The 17,783-nt window shown below is 40.3% G+C and overlaps 1 pseudogene; it reads left to right on the top strand.

Annotated features, from left to right (window-relative positions):
* The first annotated feature begins 2,367 nt into the window (after positions 1-2,367).
* LOC132871314 (GTPase IMAP family member 9-like) lies at positions 2,368-6,292 on the top strand (annotated as a pseudogene).
* Positions 6,293-17,783: the final 11,491 nt, after the last annotated feature.

Here is a 17,783-nt window from a genome sequence, read left to right as displayed (position 1 = left end):
CCGACAGTCTAAAGCCCAATAAAATGAAAAGACACTTGGAAACCCACCACCCCGAACATGTGAACAAGCAGCTTGATTTTTTTTAAAAAGAAACTGGAAAACTGTCGTGCCCAGCAGAGTCACTTTGTCCAAAGTGCATCTGTCCCTGCGAAAGCACAACTCGCTTCTTACAAGGTAGCCTTCAGAGTCGCCCAGTGCAAAAAAGCTCACACCATAGCGGAGGAGTTAATACTACCCGCAGCTATTGACATGGTTTCAACTCTAATTGATGAATCAACTGCCAGTAAACTGAAAACTATCCCGTTGTCAAACAACACTATTTCAAGACGTACAAGTGACCTCTCTGCAGATATGGAAGAGCAGCTTATTGAAAAGATAAAAGATGGTCGTTTTGCGCTGCAAATGGATGAGGCAACAAGCAGTAATAAAGACAGTCTGTTAATAGCATACGTCAGGTACCGTATATTGACGAGGAAGATATAAAAGAGGATTTGCTTTTCTGCAAATATATCCCTAACAGAGCCACTGCAGAGGAACTTTTCCGAATTATTGACACATATTTGAAAGAGGCAGACCTGAAGTGGGAGGACTGTGTGGGAGTTTGTACAGACGGGGCTCAGGCGATGGCTGGTAAACACAGCGGACTGCAAGCTCTCATCAGACGCGTCTCCCCCAAAGCACAGTGGACACACTGCCTGCTTCACAGAGAGGCACTTGCCTCCAAAGAGCTAAGTCCTGAGCTAAACTCAGTATTGACAGATGTCATCACAACAGTCAACTACATAAAAACCAGACCCCTGAAATCCAGAATCTTATCTTCAATATGTGAAGAAATGGGATCTCAGCACACAGCTCTGTTGTGGCACAGTGAGTATAGATGGCTTTCACGAGGGAAGGTTCTGTCCAGGGTTTTTGAACTGAAGGATGAGATTGGAGTTTTCTTGACTGAAGAAGGGCAGGACCTTGCCCGCAAGTTTCATGATGAAAAGTTCTTACAAAAGCTTGCCTATCTCAGTGACATATTTCAGAAGCTAAATGAACTGAATTTACAGTTGCAAGGCACCAACACTCATCTTCCACAACTCACAGACAAAATAACTTCTTTCACAAAAAAAAGAAGATGTGGGAGAGAAGGCTTGCAGAGGGAAACGTGGACTCATTTGAAAAACCTGAAAGAATACCTTGACAAAAATGAGCTGGAAAATACAATTCTTCCATGTATGAAGGCTCATATCTCGGCCCTGCAGAAGCACTTTCAGAGGTACTTCCCTGAGGATTCTGCAAAATATGACTGGATACGAGACCCCTTTCAAGCAACTGTACCTGCAGACCTCAGTGCCACAGAGGAAGAACAGTACATTGACATGAAATCTGACTCAAGAAAGAGATTACAGTTCACATCCACTTCACTGGCTGTGCTTTGGATTGGAGTGGAGAAAGACTACCCACTACTTGGCCAAAGAGCTATGGACATACTGTTGCCTTTTGCCACATCCTATTTATGTGAAACAGGGTTTTCTGCAGTTGCTGCAATCAAGACCAAATACAGGTCCAAGTTGAACATTGAACATGAATTGAGAGTGGCTATTTCCAAACAGCAACCCTGCTTTGAAAAAATTTGCAAAACAAAGCAAGCCCACACCAGGCACTGATTCATATGCAGCACTTTGAATGATGTTGATGCAGGTCACTGCAGAAATAGCGTGCACATAAGGTTTTCATTTCAGTTTGGAATTTGTTGGTGTTGCACTGTTCCTCAATTAAATGTTAAAACATGAAGTTAAATTTACCTGAATACATATTCAAGAATGTAATACTGTCTGAATGCTGAATGAATACTAGAGTTCAATTTAAAGTTTGTTAGTATTGCTAGTTTTCAGCATAACAAACAATAAAAACTGTGAAATTGAAATGTGAAGTGATATGTACATATTTTAGAAAGATCTTTATATAGTGTTTTATATATTATTCAATTTATTCAAAACAAAGAAGGTGCGATAGATTTGGGGTGGGTGGGATCGGGTGCGGTGAGGGGTGGGGGGCTTACAATGTTCTTATATCATCAAAGGGGGGCTTGAGAAAAAAAAGTTTGGGAACCACTGATCTAAGCACCTTGGTCTATTGAGAACGACGTTCCCTTCTGCTGTATACTGTGTATGTGGAAGAATGACAATAAAGTTGGGTTGGGTTGAGTTGAGCAGGTGTGCTGGACCAGCTCTCTCCTTTTGGCCGCATTGGCTGTACACACTGTTGTCTCATTACTCTTTCAGGAGGAAGTTAAATTCAGAAGAAGGAGGAAGTTAAATTCAGAAGAAGGCTACACAAGACAGAGAGAGAGAGAAGCAAAATTCTGTTTTCTGAGGAAAGTTTTTTTCTGTGATTTTAAAAAGTGAGTAGTTATGCACTTTTCCTGTTGTTGTTGTTTCTCTCTTTGTTAGTTCTGTAGGAATGATGTTTGTTGCAAAAGTTAAAATGCATATGAAGCGATGTTTGTTTTTTAGTTTGTTTTTTACCTACTGGGCAATAAGCAAAGAAACACTTGTCTGTGGAAAATCTGTGAAAACAAAAGAAACCCCAATTAAATTTTAGTCAATAACCCCAGCTGTGTGTATGTGTATATATATATATATATATATATATATATATATATATATATATATATATATATATATATATATAAAATGTATAAACTGGTAGAACCAGTTCTCCTAATAATAAAATACTCCCGACTTTTGCAATATTTAATTGAATTTATCTAGAAGTTTTTTTCTCTATTTTCTATTCTCTATTATCCTGTAATGATGCTGCTGGAATCTTAATTTCCCTGAGGGAACCCTCCCAAAGGGATCAGTAAAGTCTAATCTAATTTATATTCGGACACAGTATAATAAATGTTTAGATTTCTATACATTTCTGCAAATTCTGGTTATATTTGAAAGTGATATTGCCATTTATACACACACTGTCTTTCCAGTAGCTAAGAAAATGGCATACCAAGTTCTTGATCGTTACCAATACAGCGTCATAGCTGAAGAGATTATCCGAGAAATGGGATTTCCAAGATGTTAGAGTACGTGTTCCTACTACATATCTACACAGGGACAAAAAATACCACCCAGATTTTTATACTGAATGTAGTTGATGTTTTATGATGATGATTTAGTTCAAATGAAGCAGAAGCAGACTACGACGTTTTTCACAGCCAGTATGCACCATATAAAGATGAACCACTCACAAAGAGCAAGACCAAGACAACAATATGGATGAACAAGCTGATATTGATGGTCTTAGTCAAACAGTATTAGAAGCATATTATGAAGGAACAGGAGCAGTTCAGGCTTGGTTCATTTTAAATTACATTATTTGAATAAACAGATTATTTGAAGGAAAGGAAAAGCAAAACATAAATTGTATGTCGTGTGCAGCGGCATTTGTATGACTGACAGTCTGATCTCTAGTGTGGTGAGCCGGCTGTTTGCTTAAAATGTTATGAATATAATTTTTATTATATATAGGTGCAAGTGTGAACATTGTGATGCTTCCAATCTTGTGAGGACATTGGAATTTGGCTGCTGTCGAGAAGTGGTTGATGCTGTTGGAAATATGGCTTTTGATGGTTCTATCGAGCGAATAAAATGCATCACACAGCATGAAGACGACAATTCTCTTAGTAATTAGGCAGTTTTATGAAACTAACATGAAACCTAGGCTTTCATTTCCATTTTACCTTTAGTAGTATTAATGAGGCTCTTTATGAAGCACCACCTAGTTTTGTTGCATAATGAATAATAAATAGGCTAGCCGAGCGGCACGGTGGTGTAGTGGTTAGCGCTGTCGCCTCACAGCAAGAAGGTCCATGTTCAAGCCCCGTGGCCGGCGAGGGCCTTTCTGTGCGGAGTTTGCATGTTCTCCCCGTGTCCGCGTGGGTTTCCTCCGGGTGCTCCGGTTTCCCCCACAGTCCAAAGACATGCAGTTTAGGTTAACTGGTGACTCTAAATTGACCGTAGGTGTGAATGTGAGTGTGAATGGTTGTCTGTGTCTATGTGTCAGCCCTGTGATGACCTGGCAACTTGTCCAGGGTGTACCCCGCCTTTCGCCTGTAGTCAGCTGGGATAGGCTCCAGCTTGCCTGCGACCCTGTAGAACAGGATAAAGCGGCTAGAGATAATGAGATGAGATGAGAGAAATAGGCTAGCCTGACTGTTTATTTATTATTCCATCTCGACAAGAATAGGTCTTAATATTCTTACTTGCAACAAATTTGGTCCACAGAAAGGACAATAAGAATAATAAATCATGTGACTCAGATTGTTCGATTGCTATTGACAGAAAATATAACATTTTAGGATATAAACTTACTTAGGTTTTTCTTGGTGTTCACTGGTGATTTCTGATGGCTTTATCATGACAGAGTCTCTGGTTGGTATGGACTCTCTTCACAGGATGGCGTGTAGTTTATTTTCACCAACCATTAAGGTAGAATACCTTCTTTCATAACAGCCGTCTTCAAAATGTGCTGAACATAGCACAGTGTATTTGCTCAGAAGTTCATGAAAGTCCGGTAGATGCCGCTGCACAAACATGACCCGGTTTTGTCTCAGAGGTGGATTGGATGGGAACTGATGCATCCATGTACCGGGGTAAAATTTATGTTCATATAACTCACATTATTTAGTGCTCTGATGACACAATATCGACCTCCTCTTTGTTTGGGTTTACTGTCTGCCGTAGTGAAATGTGATAGTAAGTTTGTAATCAGCGTGACGTCTTAGCAGTGCTGTATGATGCATTTTGGCTGCGACTTAAAAACAGACAATATTTTTGTAAACCCATGAAGATTCTTTGTGTCGTAAAAACATCAGTTTTTATGACTGTTGTCTTAAACTTTGCAGTTGTATGTTTGAAAAAAAATCACTTCATATGCAGTTTAAATTGCTAATGTAGAGATACGGAGACTAATAGATTTATACATATATATCCTACACTATTCTGTTGGTGTTACTAAAATATAAGGTCGCCTTTCTGTCCAAACAGCATCCAGAGATGAGGCGAAACTCCACCAGTCTCCATGGAGCCGTTCAGTCCCCAGGAACTCGGCGACGGTTGGTGCTGCTGGGCAGAACAGGTTCAGGTAAAAGTGCCACTGGAAACACCATCTTGGGTAAAAAATGCTTCCCGTCTAAAGTGAGCATGAGCTCAGTGACAAACAAATGCCAGAAGGAATGTGGAGAAGTTCAGGGGCGGAGCCTGGCACTGATTGACACTCCTGGCTGGTTTGACACCTCCCTCCAGCAAAGTGAGGTAGCAGATGAAGTGCTAAGATGTCTGGCCATGTGTTCACCTGGACCACATGCATTTCTGCTCATCATACCAATCGCTCGCTTCACAGAGGAGCAGCAGAAGACTTTAGATATGATTGAGGCAGTTTTCGAGGAGAAAATCAGTGACCACACAATCATCATATTTACCCGTGAAGACGAGCTGGAAGGACAGACAATTGAGCAGTTTATATCCGAACAGGACCAAAGAATCCAGGATGTCATTGCACGATTCGGTAGCCGTTTCTTGGCTTTCAACAACAAGAACCCAGAGAACCGGGACCAGGTGGAACGGCTCTGAAGAAGCTGGATGAGATGCTGAAACAGAACAACTATGGTCACTTCACCAACGAGGAAACAAAGGTTGTGGAGAAAGCACTGGGAATGTTGGAACAGAAAAAGCAAGAAAAACTAAATGCATCAATTCAGAAGGCCAAGCAGGAAGTAAAACGGATGGCTGAACGTCGCAAGGCTGATATCATGAAAGCCTTGGAGAAAGACAAGGAGGAGATAGAAAGATGCAGGAGTCAAATCCAGGGTAAAATCGGCCAATTAACAGCAGAAATTCTCAAAAAACATGAAAAACCTTATGGAGAGCAGCAGTTGCTGCAGGAATCTCTAATGACTGCAGAAAACAGCCTCAGAGAGCTGGAGAAAGAGATGGAATTAAAGATAAAAGAAAGTGAAAAAAAGAAAAGGGACGTGGAAAAATGTAGCAAGGAAGAAGAGCAGAGAAGAGAACAAGAAGAGAGAGAAAAAGCTTCAAAGGAAGATGAAAGCAGATGGTATTACGATGAAAATTATTTCACTGTTCTGAAGTACCTCGTCATTTTTTTGGGAGGCGCTGGAGCTGGAGCAACATTGGGACCTGCACTTTTTTCCACCATTGCACTGCTCGGACCACAGTTTGCAGCTACCATGTTAGGAGCACTTACACGAGCAGTTCATGTGCCTGGCCGTTGTTCCATTCAGTAACACAAAAATCAAAGCATATATCTGTCTGATCATGTAAGTTTGGAAAATTCAGTAATGTTGCCGTCCTCCAGTCCAGGAGTGTAAAACAGGCACAGAAAATAAATCTAAAATATTCTCAGTAACTACTGCCTTGTGAAGCAAAACCAAACCGCAAGATATTAACAAAGCTTGTATCTGTTTTTCAACTCGAGAGCAAAATAGACCAATTAATTGATCAGTAATTTTCCAATAACAAGCTACCAGTTTTACATATCATCATATCAGAGTCCATTTCCTCATTAAATCCACATATTCGTCCAATATAATCCCAATTAAATCCATTCCAGTTTGTAACACTAAAAAATGCGGAAAAGTCAAGGGGGTGAATATTTATGCAAGACACTGCTTGGTAAAACCGCAATTTGGATGTGAATATGGTAATAGTAATGAATTGTTCATTTGTTTTGTAAGTGAAATATATTCAATCTGGCTGATTTGACATGGGACTAAGTGTATTGTGGCCTGTTACCCCTGAGTTTCACACCGCTGCTCTAATCTGTGTGATGGAATTAGGTCGTATCAGATGCTTGTAGTGTGCAGGAAAAATAAGAAATGTGTTATTGATCTTATTGAATATATTGACTGATAGCAATAAAATTAAGAGAAATTTTAAAAACACAAAACTTTTTTAAAGACATGTTTCAGCATATCTCATGCCGTCTTCAGTTTAATAAGGAATTACTAGTCTTACATCACATGACAATATATACACCATGAACCAATCAACCAACTACAACACCAATTAAAAAATTAAGATAAAGCATAGGATTCCTCAGGAAACTGAAGATGGCATAGGATATGCCGAAACATGTCTTTAAAAAGTTGTTTTGTGTTTTTAAATTTTATTACAATCATAATCTCTTTTATTATTCATTTTTGCATCTACTAATCATAGTCGGTGTAGGGCTTGCATTCTTTGCCATCTAGTACAAAGCAATTCTGTCTTTGGGCTTTTCAATGATGCAATAATTTCAAAACATTTTACTGCAAACAGAAAAATCAATATAGTAAGTAGAACTGTAATTCTAAATATTTCTATGTTAATACACATTCCTTGTATGTACTGTAATGGAAATTTCTAATAAACACTTCAAAACGCTTAGCAGTCGTCTTTTCAGTTATTTATTATAGTAGATCATTTCACAGATATATAAAATAGGAAAGGAAAGAGAAGAATAGAAGAAGACACCACTTCTGATGATGCAGAGAGTACATGCACTGAGTTGTGTTTTAGTGGCTGTTATCTATTATACTCTAAAGGCATTCGCTTACTGCTTGCATCTTCACGTGATTGGTTTAAGATTTTCTATGAAGCTTTGTTAAAGCGTGCACCTGGCGTGCTCTGGTATGTGCAGGCGGATGCGTAGTTATGGAGAACTCAGGCACCCTGCTTATCACCAAAGCCACAGAAAAGTGATTACAACATTGGAAAAAACATCTTTCTCAGTATATTAGGCCACTTGAGCTCAACACACAGAAACACAGAGAATAGGAATATTCATCCACTAAATTTCTCTCACATTCTCCCCCCTTTTTATCCTACAGGCTAATAATTGCTAAAGAAAGAAAAGAACTGTACACAGTTTCAGTGATAAGAGTTCTCAGAGAGATTCGACTTAACATGTCATTGAGTGTACAGGGATAATGCTAAGGCTGTTTTTTTTATAAGACATAGACATCTTAAATAAATGCTAGCAAGCCATATACATAGATCAAGAATAATAGAACAGGAAACAACCACAAATGAAAATGTTTTAAGTTCAGGCTAATTTCATGTCAACTGTGCTGATGTCATCGAACGGTGGGTTATAGTCTTCGTGTGGGTTTGGAGGCCAGTCAGGTAAGTCGCCTGAGTCCATTTTCACCATCTGGTAACCAATATTTGTCAGCTGCCTCTGAAACACAGATATACAACATTGACAGAAAACAGGGAGCAAACGTAGCATCACAATCACCAAGCCCAGGACCGGTATTGTGGATGGAATTAGAGTCTTCGATCCACTAAACCAACACAATCAGCTGTCTTCAACTCCTCCATGTTCATCTGCTCGTAATTGTTCAGCAACCTTGTGCATCTTGTTCAGTGCCTCAGTGATGTTACCGAGTTAACCCTTGCCCTTCTTGACGTGTATTGGTGCTCAGAGGGCGGGCACACCATATCAGCCCCTGTCCCACCTCACCGGGACTTGGAGGAAACTCAAAACCCTAAGACTTGTCTATCGGCTAGACACTGAAATACTCTTCCTTATTGAGGGTGCGTGCATGATTGATGTGATACTCGCACTGTTCCATGCAGTGATGCCTTTCTTCCTCACGAGCTTTAGTCAGCGTCTGGGTCACTTAGGCCTTCCTCTTCCTCCTGCTCAGCCGGTTCAGGAACCCTCCTGCAGTGGCTAGCGTGGATCCACGTCACTCTGCCTGTGACCTTCACTGCCGTTGGGGTCGTGAGCAGGACCTGGAATGGGCCATTCCACTGTGGCTTGTTCCACTTGGTTCATCAGAAGTCCTTCACCACGATCCAATCCCCTGGTTGTAGATCGTGCAGCGGTCCCTCAGCGGGTTTGGGAAGTGCTTCTTTTACCTGTTTGTGGATAGATTTCAAAGCAGAGGACAACATTGCACAGTAATTCAACATTGCATCATCACACAGTGTGGTGTCCGGCAGGGTTCCTTGAGCTGGCCCTATCCCCGTGTTGGGTACTCGTCCAAACAGAATTTCGAATGGGCTTAATCCATGTTTAGGCTTAGTTTGCATCCTCATTTGTGGCAGATCACAGAATCCAGGGACACATGTCTGCCCAGGGGCATTTTGAGTTATTGACAGATTCAGAAAGTACAGTTTCTAAGCTTTCCAATGATGCCTTCCATGTGGAGATCTGACAATATTTGAAGAATGTGTGGCCTTTTGAAAGTGTATACTTCTTAAAACAGAAAAGGGAGAAAATCGCCCTCAAAGTTTTCCATCTCAGCTACTCTGGGTGTAGGGCGGGCACATAATGGTGCTCATTTGCATGACATTAAGGAAAGCCCTACCCCCTACTAGCTAGCATGATGCTACTTTCATGTAAACAAAGATCACCACGTCAATTTTCCTTCCATGCAAAGTATGCCCAACACAATTATGAAGTACAAAAATAAGTCCTAAATTATACTTTAATGTTTTGTGGTTGAAAAATTACTCACACCGTAAGAAAGAAAGATAGCACAATGATGACACAACTAACACAATGCTAGTTTCATGTAAAGCTTCGGTCACAACCGGCCGTACAGTATGTGCTCCTACGGCTGGTCTACATGCAAAAAACGCAAGAAACGCACGGAGAGCGCGCATGAAACGCACGAGAGCGCGCGTGTGAAAAGCACGAGAGCACGCGTGTGACGTGCTGATTTTCGAGCCGCAGACCGGCCGCAGAGGTTCTTTGTCATGTCAAACAAATTCTACGGGCGCTTACGTTTTTTTCAGGTTGCAAGACAAACTTACGGCCAACGCGCGTCTTTCTCCATGAACAAAAAAAAAACGCAGGGATTTGGGAAACGCCAAAAATCACACGGCCAAAAAATCGTACGTCCGGTTGTGACCTAGGCTTAACCAAACCACAACACTCTCCGTTACATGCAAAAATAACCACACAGCCTTAGATTAATAAACTTACCCCATCGGAAAGAGAAACGTCGCCTTGCACACACCAATGCCTCCGATGGAATGTCATCCTAGAACGGTCCGTGTATCATCCGATCATTCAAGTATTCCATTCAATCTGGAAAACGAGGTTGCATTTTTTTTTGCTAGAAATGGTTATCTCCGATGTAAATACCGTGTGTCTGTTTGCTTCGCGGTGTGTCGGCTCCTCTGCGCTCTGTTTAGTAACTCATTCCATAGTGAAATTACACGCCTGTATGCAGGTTAAGTAGCCATGCGCTCAACTCGGATCATACAGCTGATTCGCGGAAAAAAAACCCCAAAAGACTAAATCATCATGTGAATGGCCCATATGGTAATTTACCCACACCCCCCAGCAGGCTACAGTCCTGACAAAAATGAGACAATTTGCAACAAAAAATGTATGCTTTTCCAACAAAACAATCTATTATCTGAAATACTGATTGCATTCTTCAAGATCTCAACTTGCACATGATGGAAAAAAGCAAAAATCACAAATTTTGAAAAAAAAATGCTTCTTTTGCGATTATCTCGGATTCGTTTCGGCCGACATGTGTCCCTGGATTCGGTGAGGGGTCACATTTGTGTGAGTACTACAGGGAGGACCTTTGTCCATCCTAGCCCTGTTTCTGCACAAGCTTTGCTTAGTTTATTTTTAAGTGACCCATTTTCCCTCTCTACTGCTCCCACACTGGCAGGATGATAGGCATAATGTTGTTTCAGGTCTATCCTTAGGAATGCTCCTATTTTCTTTAGGGCTGCATTAACAAAGGGTGTTCCATTGTCACTTGAGATTTTGTTAGGTATACCCCACCTAGGAATTATATCTCTCAGGAGTGCTTTGACTACTGCCTCTGAGTCTTGTTTAGCTGTGGGAAATACTTCAACCCATTTTGAAAACATGTCAACTATTACCAGGCAACACCTTTTCCCTTCACTAGGTGTCAGTTCAATGAAGTCCATTTGGAGATGATCAAACGGTTTGCCTGGTATTGGGTGTGCTGCTTGAGTTAGTTTGATACCTTGACCTGCATTATTTTGTGCGCATATCAAGCATTGCTTGCAAAATTTTGCAGCATAATTTGAAAACCCCTTTGTGAACCATCTCTTTGTTACTTCTGCTACCATCCCCCCTTTTGACACATGGGTGAGCCACTCAGAGCGCATGATTTGATGAAAACCGGACTGCAAAAAAAAATTAAATACTTTATTTGGAGTTGTCTGCTTGCGTTGCTGTTGTGCTGCTGTTCAAGGCACAGGAACTTGTACAGCAATTGCAATTGACATATTGGCTCAAGATAAAGCAAAAATAAGCATGATGATCACTGAGATATTTAACTCAAACCCCAACCGTTCAACCCCCCTTCCCCCCCAAAAAAAAATTACAATTGTACCAGCCCGCCCACCCCTGTTTGACCCTAATGGCATTCCACAGTCCAGTAACAGCAATTGAAATCGTCACATTGGCTCAAGATAAAGCAAACCTAAGCATGATGATCACTGAGATATTTAACTCAAACGTTCAACTCCCCTTCCCCCCAAAAAAATTTTTTAATCATAATTGTACCAGCTCGCCCCCCATTTGACCCTAACGGCCTTCCACAATGCAGTAACCTTTTTTCCCCCTTTCAAATGAAATTTAAAAGCTTTTTCCATTATTTAAAAAAAAGTTTTATGCACTTTTACTGTTTTTTAATTGTTAGCTAGCTCAGAATGATGTTTGTTGAATCAGTTCAAGGGATAATAACAGGGAGATGCAGCCAAAATGTTAGATTCCAAATTCATTCTGATTTGATTATTAGTTATGAGGTAAAACAAGACAGTTTTACCATAAGACAATATTTCAAATATATGTACATGCTCCTGTAGAAAGATTAGCCCTGTCTATACCAATCCACTCACTAATCTTACCAAACCTCACATATACCTCCAAATATTAACCACATGAACTAAGAATCTTGAAGCTCAACATGGAAAGTTGCCCTCTCTAACATGGTGGCGTCATTGACGTGCTGGTTTACTCACAAGACGCCATTTTTCCCATGTTGAAGTGTCTGTCGCCCTCTAGTGGCTGACTCCAGTTCTATTCTTTTTCAAACCCAATCTCAGAAACGGTTCATTAGATTCGAACCTCCTTCCTGAAAACTTTAGATCATTTCCTTTGAGCTATGCAAAGAGTCTTATTGTCTGAATATCATGCTAACAGAGAAGTTACATACAAATTTATTTATACACAACTATATAAACCAATATTTAAAACAAAATTATACAACAGGTCTACCTTTTTAAAATATTTTTTAATAAAATGTTTGAAATATTTGTGATGTGTTTAGTGATTCTGCTGCTGTATTTTGAGGAGTTTGCGGTTGTCTGCTGCACTCAGGTCACAGGGGGACATTACTAGTTCAGATACAAACAGGATATTATACGGTGGCGTGAAGATATGAAGTTTATCCAGTGGTGAACATATTTCACGAGTGAGTGAAGTGAACAAGTGAAATATTTTCAACATGAGAAGATAAACTTCATATCTTCGTGCCACCGTGTAATGGTTTTTTATATTATATGGACGCACCCACAAAAAAAAAAAAAAACCTGCAAGTTAATCAAAAGAATTGTAAATTTGATCCAGTTTTTCATCTTGACAATGCACATCTGGGCAGGAGGAAAACATTGGGAGTGATGCCATCAGAGTGAAATATCAGGAATTTACTGTCCACATTCTTTCCACATTCACTGGATATGAACAGTCGCGTGCTCTGATTGGCTACTCTACTACTAGGATATCAGCTCATATACAATGAGTAGAGAAAAACAAAATGGTGGAACGTGTTGCTGAACCAACCAAGGACAAAATAAAAACTCTACGTGAATTAAAAAAAAAGCAACAAAATATGGAATAAAAATATTTGACGGGAAGAACATATCGTTTTTATTTTTCATGAATTATTATTGCATTTTTCACAAATTGCTCCTGTCATTTTGCCGGGTTGTTTACATTCTAAGCAGAAATTATTTTGTCTGAGATTTTGTATCAAGTTTTTATTTATCGAACTTGCAAAAAATGAAAATGCTTTGTTTCTCAAATGTGGATAGAATAAAACAGTTATTCCGCTCAATCTCGTCGTACATGACTTATAGACAATTCGGTGCTACGCGCCTCATCAACTATCAGCTTATGTATGACTTGATTTCATGGAATAACTGTTAATTATTTTTTTTGCAGTCCAGTTTCCATCAAATCCTGCACTCTGATTGGCTGGTGAGTGGGTCCGTATCCTACAATATGGACCCTGGTTACGGACCCCAGATACGGACCTATGGCGACTCGCTCGTTCACAACAACATTAACAACAAACATAGTAGCAATTTTTGTCAACATTTATTTTCGCATTTCTCAGGAGAATAGCATTAATTTTACAGCATGAATAGCGATAACGACAGTCTTCACAGCAAAAGTGAGTTTTACTACCCTGAGGAAGAAGAAATAAAAGAAAACATTTCAGGAGAAAGCTAAAAACCTGTAATTGTTGCTAAGGCCGAGCAAAAAGATGGCTGAATCCTGAATGACTCAATTTTGTATAAATAGGGGACTACATAGGCGGCAAAATGTAGTTTTTTTCCTGCCATGGAAGTGCACTTGTATACCGAGGAGGAAGCAATTGGCATCACAGCTGTGAATGAGGATTCAAAATGGTGGCTCGCCTCAGCTCGGTTTTCGCTTGTCGGGCGCTCTCGTTTTCTGTTAGAATTTGGGAAAGAAAAAAAATTAATGTTATTTACCAGCTGGGAGGTCCGTATTGTGAAATACCGTGACTGAGGTATTGAAAATACTGACCGAGGCCTCTGGGCCGAGGTCAGTATTCAAGGCCGAGGTCACAGTATTTCATCATATGGACCAACCTTAAGCTGGTTAATAATATTTTTTTTTTCTTTCCCAAATTCTAACAGAAAATGAAAGCGCCCAAAAGGGAAACCATATTTAGAATAAACCTGCAACAAGCTTGTCAAAAACCTGTTTGACAAGCTGTCAGCTCGGAATTTTCCAAAAATAAAAAAAACTTGATCTCGGCCACACAAAACCAGGCGCTTTCATCATAGTAAATAATATATATTTATTTTTAAATAGATAGATAGATAGATAGATAGATAGATAGATAGATAGATAGATAGATAGATAGATAGATAGATAGATATACACAGTATAGATAGATAGGTAGATAGATAGATATCAGAAACCTGTTTGACAAGCTACAGGAGCTTGGAATTTTCCGAAAAGAAAACTTGATCTAGATCACTTCCCTGATCTAGGCGACAAAATGCCAAAAATGTGCGCATAACCATCTTTTCAAAGAAATCACTGTTTGCCTGGAAGAAAGGAAAATGTTTTTTATTAATCTGAATCAGAGTCAAGAAAGTTGAAGCACCTTCTCTTGGTTGCACAGCTAGATGAAGTATCGCTTGTGCTAGGACCAGCGAAATTGAAATGGAACATGCATCCTTCAAACTTCCCAATGTCAGCACCAGAAAAGAAACCAGAAGCTGTAGTACTTGCAGATTCTTGACAATAGTTAGCACTTGCGGAGGACTGAACCAGTAGACTTTGTTGTGTGTTTGATCTGGAGAGCATCTTTGACATGTTCCTTTGATGACCAGCAGAAGCAGATTTATAGGCATCTAGACTTTTAAGGTTTTTGTGCCCACCGAGTTGGGCCACATAATTCTCTGCAATCTCAGCGTCTATCAGATGGGAGATACAGGTTTTCCTGACTGAATGGTTGCTTGCGTTGCCTGGTAATACCAGCTTTAGTATTAACTTTACTATATATACAGTGGTGCTTGAAAGTTTATGAACCCTTTAGAATTTTCTATATTTCTGCATAAATATCACCTAAAACATCAGATTTTCACACAAGTCCTAAAAGTAGATAAAGAGAACCCAGTTAAACAAATGGGACTAAAATATTATACTCGGTCATTTATTTATTGAGGAAAATTATCCAATGTTACATATCTGTGAGTGGCAAAAGTATGTGAACCTCTAGGATTAGCAGTGAATTTGAAGGTGAAATTAGAGTCAGGTGTTTTCTATCAATGGGATGACAATCAGGTGTGAGTGGGCACCCTGTTTTATTTAAAGAACAGGGATCTATCAAAGTCTGATCTTCACAACACGTTTGTGGAAGTGTATCATGGCACAAACAAAGGAGATTTCTGAGGACCTCAGAAAAAAGCGCTGTTGATGCTCATCAGGCTGGAAAAGGTTACAAAACCATTTCTAAAGAGTTTGGACTCCACCAATCCACAGTCAGACAGATTGTGTACAAATGGAGGAAATTCAAGACCATTGTTACCCTCCCCAGGAGTGGGCGACCAACAAAAATCACTCCAAGAGCAAGGCGTGTAATAGTTGGCGAGGTCACAAAGGACCCCAGGGTAACTTCTAAGCAACTGAAGGCCTCTCTCATGTTGGCTTATGTTAAATGTTCATGAGTCCACCATCAGGAGAACACTGAACAACAATGGTGTGCATGGCAGGGTTGCAAGGAGAAAGCCACTGCTCTCCAAAAAGAACATTGCTACTCATCTGCAGTTTGCTAAAGATCACGTGGACAAGCCAGAAGGCTATTGGAAAAATGTTTTGTGGATGGATGAGACCAAAATAGAACTTTTTGGTTTAAATGAGAAGTGTTATGTTTGCAGAAAGGAAAAACACTGCATTCCAGCATAAGAACCTTATCCCATCTGTGAAACATGGTGGTGGTAGTATCATGGTTTGGGCCTGTTTTGCTGCATCTGGGTCAGGACGGCTTACCATCATTGATGGAACAATGAATTCTGAATTAGACCAGCGAATTCTAAAGGAAAATGTCAGGACATCTGTCCATGAACTGAATCTCAAGAGAAGGTGGGTCATGCAGTAAGACAACGACCCTAAGCACACAAGTCGTTCTACCAAAGAATGGTTAAAGAAGAATAAATTTAATGTTTTGGAATGGCCAAGTCAAAGTCCTGACCTTAATCCAATCGAAATGTTATGGAAGGACCTGAAGCGAGCAGTTCATGTGAGGAAACCCACCAACATCCCAGAGGTGAAGCTGTTCTGTCCAGAGGAATGGGCTAAAATTCCTCCAAGCCGGTGTGCAGGACTGATCAACAGTTACCAGAAACGTTTAGTTGCAGTTACTGCTGCACAAGGGGGTCACACAAGATACTGAAAGCAACGGTTCACATACTTTTGCCACTCACAGATATGCAATATTGGATCATTTTCCTCAATAAATAAATGACCAAGAATAATATTTTTGTCTCATTTGTTTAACTGGGTTCTCTTTATCTACTTTTAGGACTTGTGTGAAAATCTGATGATGTTTGAGGTCATATTTATGCAGAAATATAGAAAATTCTAAAGGGTTCACAAACTTTCAAGCACCACTGTAGGTGCAAATGTGAACATTGTGATGCTTCCAATCTTGTGATGACATTGGAATTTGGAAGTTGTCGAGAAGTGGTTGATACTGTTGGAAATATGGCTTTTGACGGTTCTATCGAGCGAATAAAATTCATCACACAGCATGAAGACGACAATTCTCTTACTAATTGGGCAGTTTTATGAAAGGAACATTAAACCTAGGCTTTTGTTTCCATTTTACCCTGAGTGGTATTGATGAGGCTCTTTACGAAGCACTACCTAGTTTTGTTGTATAATGAAGAATAATAAATAGGCTAGCCTGAATATTTATTTATTATTCAATCTCTACAAGAATAGGTCTTAATATTCTTACTTGCTACAAAGGTCCACAGAAAGGACAGTAAGCAGGGGCGGATCCAGGAAAGTGGGAAATGGAAGGCGTCATCCTAGTCAGTCTGGGGGTCTGACGACTGCCAGAGGCCCCCGGAAGCTCTGCAGAGTTGAGCTGAGCAGGTGTGCTGTACCAGTGCTCTCCTTTTGGCCCCAATGGCTTTATACATTGCAGTATCATTATTTTTTAGCTAAGGAATGAAACTGAGAAGAAGGCAAAGTATAAGAGAGAGAGAGAGACCAAAATTCCATTTTCTGAGGAAACGTTTTGTCTGTGATTGTAAAAAGTGAGTACTTTTCCTGTTGGTGTTGTTTCTTTCTCATTGTTTCATTGTTAGCTCTGTAAGAATTATGTTTTTTGAATCAGGTAAAATGCATATGAAGTTTTCTCATCTCATCTCATCTCATTATCTCTAGCCGCTTTATCCTTCTACAGGGTCGCAGGCAAGCTGGAGCCTATCCCAGCTGACTACGGGCGAAAGGCGGGGTACACCCTGGACAAGTCGCCAGGTCATCACAGGGACACATAGACACAGACAACCATTCACACTCACATTCACACCTACGGTCAATTTAGAGTCACCAGTTAACCTAACCTGCATGTCTTTGGACTGTGGGGGAAACCGGAGCACCCGGAGGAAACCCACGCGGACACGGGGAGAACATGCAAACTCCGCACAGAAAGGCCCTCGCCGGCCCCGGGGCTCGAACCCAGGACCTTCTTGCTGTGAGGCGACAGCGCTAACCACTACACCACCGTGCCGCCCCATATGAAGTTTTATAAAAAATTTTTTACACCTACTGGGCAATCAGCAAATAAAACACCTGTACGTGGAAAAACTGTTAAAACAAAAGAAACCCCAATTAAATTTTAGTCAATAACCCCAGCTGTATCTAAAAAAAAAATATGTCCAGAGGACTGGGCGGAGTTTTACTGTGGAATGTAGACTGATGACATCATGTTGGTTGCTAAGTGCGTGTTTTTCACA

Source organism: Neoarius graeffei, chromosome 23 (genome assembly GCF_027579695.1).
Source record: "Neoarius graeffei isolate fNeoGra1 chromosome 23, fNeoGra1.pri, whole genome shotgun sequence".
NCBI lineage: Eukaryota > Metazoa > Chordata > Actinopteri > Siluriformes > Ariidae > Neoarius > Neoarius graeffei.
This window is presented reverse-complemented; position numbering and strand designations above follow the sequence as displayed.